We start from the raw sequence: 6,000 nt of genomic DNA on the forward strand, positions 1-6,000 counted from the left end.
GATTTAACTCAACTGTGAAAGAAAAATCTATTTTAAGAAAGTGGTAACAGGGTGATTCAGTTGGTTGAGAACGACTCCTGACTTTGGCTCAGTCATGATCTCAGGGCAGTGAGACAGAGCCCCATATTGGGTTCCACACTCAGTGGGGAGTCTACTTGTGATTCTCTTTCCCTTTCCCCCTCCCTCCCACTCCCCTGACCCCCCAATCTTATTTTTTCTCTCTCTCTCTAAAATAGAAAATGGTACCAAATCAAATGGACAAAAATCAACTCAGAATGAATCACGGATCTAAATGCTGCAAAAAGTAATAAAGAAAAACTTCACTGAAATGGAGTTGGGAGTTTGTCCGGGGAGGTCTTCTGCCCTACCACTTCTTAGCGATTGTAAATTCAACAGGAAGAGGCAGACCTTGCCCTTAGATACTCCTTTGCTACCCTACCAGGAGGAAGAAGGCAACAGCCCAGCCAATGAGAGACTGTCACAACTCAGCCAATGAAAAGCTACCAGGCTTCAAAATATTGGTTTACTTCAGTGACCTTTCCAACCTCCCCCCTTCCTTCCTCTATAAAGGAGTGATCCTCTTCTTTGTACTGTGGATTTACCTATGGTTTTGTCACAGCTTGCTTGTTCTGGATTGCTATTTTCTTTTATTCGAGAATAAACCCACATTTGCTGACAAAATAACCAGCAGTCTTATTTTTAAGATTAACCTTACAAAAGCAAACACTGTAACATTTAAAGAAGAAATACTGGAGATCTTTGTGACCTTAAAATACACAAAGATTTCTTAGGACAGAGCGAAAGTAAATACATAAAAGAACCAAAAGAGAAAAAAAAAAGTGACCAATTGGATTTTAACAAAATTAAAAACCTTTACTCTTCATAAAACATTGAATAGAAAATAAAAGGACAAGATGCAAAATGGGCAGAAATATTTGCAATACATCTAGCTAGCAAAGTTATGATGTCCAGATCATATAAGGAACTCTCAACCGAATAAAAAGACAAATAAATAAATAAATAAATAAATAAATAAATAAAACTGTCACAAAACAGAATACTTCAGCAAAGGAGATGTAAGGATGGTTGATAAGCACATTAAAAAGATGGACAACTTCATCAGTCATTAATGAGGGAAATAGAAATTAAAACCACAGTGAGATAGTAACAGCTTGTAAAAATGGCTTAAATTGAAAAGCTGACAATCCAAGCATTAGTGAGAATGTGGGGGGAAAACACAATAAAGCCAATAGTGTGGTTAGACCAGTGATTCATTCCATAAGAAGAGATTTTTAAATGCAACATATGGGGAAAGGCCATGCTTCAGAAAATATACCCAAATATGAAAAATCCAGGCATAAAAATGAGAGACTCTAAAGTAGAACTCTTACCTTATTTTGAGTCCTTACCCCTTCCTGCCCTGCTTTTTAATCCAATAAGAGTTACATATTCTTTTCTCTAAAAAGTACACAAATGCATAAAATGTCCTTCTACCCTTCTTTCCTTTGGCTCAAATTGTATAACTCTTTAAATTCTGGATTTTTACAACACGTTGGTAGTCTGAAGAAGAAGAATATTTTTGGAACGAAGTTGGTGTAAGTAAATAAATAATAAATATATTTTAATATACTGCCAGGTAGCATGGCATCAACAATTTTCAGATTTGAATTTAAGTAGGTAGGAAAATAGGTTTTAAAAGAGTGTACTGAAGAAATGCCACTCCTGGGTATTTATACAAGAGAAAGGAACACAAATGTCCATTAAAATGCTCATATACTAGGGGCGCCTGGGTGGCTCAGTGGGTTAAAGCCTCTGCTTTCGGCTCAGGTCATGATCCCAGAGTCCTGGGATCGAGCCCCGCATCGGGCTCTCCGCTCAGCAGGGAGCCTGCTTCCTCCTCTCTCTCTGCCTGCCTCTCTGCCTACTTGTGATCTCTGTCTGTCAAATAAATAAATAAAATCTTTAAAAAAAAAATAAAATAAAATGCTCATATACTACTGGGTATTTACCCTAAAGATATAAATGTAGTGATCCCAAGGGGCACGTGCACCCGAATATTTATAGCAGCAATGTCCACAATAGCCAAATTATGGAGAGAACCTAGATGTCCATCAACAGATGAATGGATAAAGATGTGGTATACACACACACACACACACACACACACACACACACACACACACACAATGGAATACTATGCAGCCATCAAAAGAAATGAAATCTTGCCATTTGCAACAACATGGATGGAACTAGAGGGTATTATGCTCAGTGAAATAAGTTAACCACAGAAAGACAATTATCATATGATCTCTCTGATCTGAGGAATTTGAGAGGCAGGGAGTGGGGTATGGGGACCAGGGAAGGAAAAAATGAAACAAGATGGGATTGGGAGGGAGACAAACCATAAGGGACTCTTAATCTCGGGAAACAAACTAAGGGTTGCTGGGGTGGGGGTCTGGGTGATGGACATTGGGGAGGATATGTGCTATGGTGAGTGCTATGAAATGTGAAAGCCTGATGATTCACATACCTGTACCCCTGGGCTAATAATACATTATATGTTAATAAAAATAATTAAAATAAAATAAAATGCTCAGACAATAATGTTCATACCATTTTATATATAAAAGTGAAACAGCTGGAAACTGCCCAGCTATCTATCAGCAGGTGAACTGATAGACAACTATGGCAGAGCCATAAAAGAGAACACTGCTTAGCAGTAAAATGGAACCCCTGATACACTCCACAGAATGGATGAATCCCCAAAACAGCACTTAAATGAAATTTTAAAACAAGCAAAATTAGTCTATAGTCACAGAAAGCAGCTCTGTGCTTGCCTGGGGCTAGAGGTGGCAAAGGGAGAAATTTGTGCGGGGGACGGGGGTGATAGAAATGTTCTGTATCTTGATTATGGTAGTGGTGATATAGATACATCATTTGTCAAAACTCTTCGAATTGTACATTTTTGCTGTGTCTTTTTTGTATAAGTAAATTATGCCCTCATGAATTTGATTAGAAAAAATTTATAAGGGAATTTACCTCTACATTCATGACTTCAAGGGTAATTATTCTAACTTATTTGAAACATGCCATTATCACACACATCCTCTTAAATACACAGCAAATACACTGGGGCTTATTTTGTAATATAATGAAATCCACTGCATTAATTATGTTCACTTCCCTAGGTGTATGAACACTCATAACATTTATCACATAGTTACACGGATACACTTTACTCCTTTGGGCATCTACAGTGCACATCTACATGTTATTTCTGAATTGTGCTGTCTACACAAAATAATACCATTCTCTGTATTTTGAAAAAAAAATTGTCATCCTTAATCTTCTTGACAAAATCAAAGAGAAAAAAAAAGCAGGTAATTTTTAATCTCTAGCTTGCATCTGTAGAAACTGAATATAACCTTTTAATTCAGTGGGTGCCCTTAGGTCACTAATGAGTCAGAAATAAATTCAGAAACATAAATCTCCATTCTGCTGATTTTCATACCATTATGTCTAATTCCCAAAGATTTAATAAAATATCAACAAAGTCATTTGTAGGTATGAACATTTCTTCAATACTCCTATGTAGTTTCCTCTAGGGATAAACAGATACATCTGTATCTATTTAATAATAACTCTAAATTGTAAAAAGGAATAGCCCTGATGTCACTATTTTCAAGTTCAAAAAACACACTGACATTTATTTCACATTTGGCATTTGTGGGCAGGTTGATCCTATCAATACACATAATAGTCACCATTTTATATTCTTATTAATACTAGACAGCCATGAAGCTTCAGTGCCCTCGTTTGAGGCATATGTTTTTATTTTTACTGTAAATTTAAGCAATTTGACAAGAAATAACACAATAAACAGTAAACCACTGAATTATTTTAATTGTCCTGATATTAGTTTGTTAGGGCCGCCTTAACAAAGTACCACTAACTGGATATGGAAATGGATTGGCTCAGGTCTGGAGGCTGGAAACCTAAGATCAAGTTGTCAGGGGACTGACTGGTTCCTCCTGAGGGCTGGGAGCAAGAAGCTGTTCCATGCCTCTCCACCAGCTCCTTGGGTTACCAGCAATCTTTGGCGTTTCGTGTCTTGTGGAAGCATCACCGCAACCTCGCACAGCATTCTCCGTGTGTGTCTGTGTCTGTGTCCAATTTCCCCTTTTCATAAGGACACCAGTCCTATGGGAGTGAGTACCTACCTTCTTCCAGCATCACATCTTAAGTAGTTATGTCGGCAATGATCCCACTTCCAAACAAGATCGCATACGGAGGTACTGGCAGGTAGGACTTCATCTGGATCGAGGGGGGACACAAGTCAACCCCAAAACAGCTCTGATTACCTTTCTGGCCCCCTCTTAGTACATTCTCTTTTACGTGTATTTCAGACACCTTTCACATGCTCCTTTTAAAAATAAAACAAGGGAGAGGGCTCCAGGCTCCTGGAATACTCTTCATCCACCTGCCCCCCATCCTGGGCCCCAGGTTTGGTCCTCACTTTGGGCAGAACTGAGACTGGGATCCCCAGAGGACTGCACACCTCTAGGCTTCTGCTCAAGGCCTTGGAAGGCATACAAGGCGGCTGGACTCCGCCCCCCCTTCTCCCTGACTGGTACCAGCTGCCCACCCTCCCTTGAACCCCTGCCCCACACACCTCCTAGCAAAGGGACAAACACCCAAGTCTTGGGAGATCTGCTTGTGCTTCCCCTCCTGCGCTCATATCTCACTGCTTCCTAACCTCCAACTCCGCATGGCGTCCCTCCTCCCCAAACCTTCACACAGACTTCCCTTCCTACCTGCGATCACACCCTCTCTTGCTCTTCGCTCAAGTGGCCCTCCTGAACTCCAGCAGCACCTTGGACTTATCATTTCACAAGATTCCTGCAGCGCAGCCACTGGATCACCTGTCGGGCACTCGCCTGTGCAGAAGCTCCGCACAGCCTTCCCCTGCCGGCTCTAGCACCTGGCACAGGTCTGGGCATGTGGACAGCCCAACAACTCTCTGTTGGTGATTAAACCAATGCACTGCATTTGCAGATGGCCTTGATTGTGGTTTAAGAGCACTGAGAAATGGCTTTGTTTTGTGTCACTCAGTGTCCTACCTTCCCACGATTTTGTTTCAACACCTTGTTTGGTGAAGCCTTTCCTAGCAGGTAAATACAGGCCACATCTATTCCCAGGATGTGGGAACTGGAAAGGCCATAGAGACTGCGTGGTGTCAGCTCCTCCTACTTTTAAGCTGATGGAAAGAAGACCCAGAGAGGTGAAGTAAGCTGCCCCAGTCCTCCAGCTATTCAGGGACAGAGTGGTGCTCGAATCTGTCTCTCCACTCAGGTCTGGCGAATTCACTGACTTCTAACTCCAGTTCAGGACTCCGGGAGGGCCCGGCTGCGTCCCGAGCCTGCACTCTGCTCCGTGAGGTCCAGGCCAGAGCCATGTTATTGGCTCCTGCTGATTTTATTTCGTATCCCACAAGCTACACTTCTTTTAAAACAAACTACTCAAAAGGTCATCTCAGACACACACTCTAATAACATTCAAATAATGCACTCAGGCTGTTTCCCCGGTCCGCAATCCTCTTGCTTCCACAGCCTTAGGCTCCCTTTAAAAGCATCTATTTCTCTGTGATTCCTACAGGAACTTTTTCATCTCTGGACTGCAGAAATAGCCCCACGTGCATGTTTATATCAACGCGCAATCAATCAGAGTTTGTTCTTTTCAAAATAGTTTTCTTTTTAAAGACCCAAAGCCATTTTGGGCACTTTTTCCCCTAAGACTTGAGTTTTGAATTGCTGTTTCAAATCAAAGGGTCACTTAGGAAGAAAATTAACAATCTCTCTGATTGCAGATCAAGATTTTCCTCTTCTTCTTCTTCTTCTTTTTTTTCTTTTTTTTTTTTCGTTATAATTGCTATTGTTTCGTCCTGAATACAGAAGTATTCTAGGACTATGGAATTATAAAACAAAAACAGTTTGGTAATGA

General features: G+C 40.7%; 1 long non-coding RNA gene across 1 annotated transcript in view; it reads left to right on the forward strand.

The window, feature by feature from the left end:
• The window catches only part of LOC116579651, a 56,348-nt gene extending 55,687 nt beyond the window's left edge, over positions 1–661 (forward strand). The window contains exon 3 of the long non-coding RNA XR_004281364.1: positions 237–661. This is a non-coding gene — a long non-coding RNA (uncharacterized LOC116579651). The remainder of the gene's footprint in view (positions 1–236) is intronic.
• The last annotated feature ends 5,339 nt before the right edge of the window (positions 662–6,000 follow it).

Source organism: Mustela erminea, chromosome 19 (genome assembly GCF_009829155.1).
Source record: "Mustela erminea isolate mMusErm1 chromosome 19, mMusErm1.Pri, whole genome shotgun sequence".
NCBI classification, from domain to species: domain Eukaryota; kingdom Metazoa; phylum Chordata; class Mammalia; order Carnivora; family Mustelidae; genus Mustela; species Mustela erminea.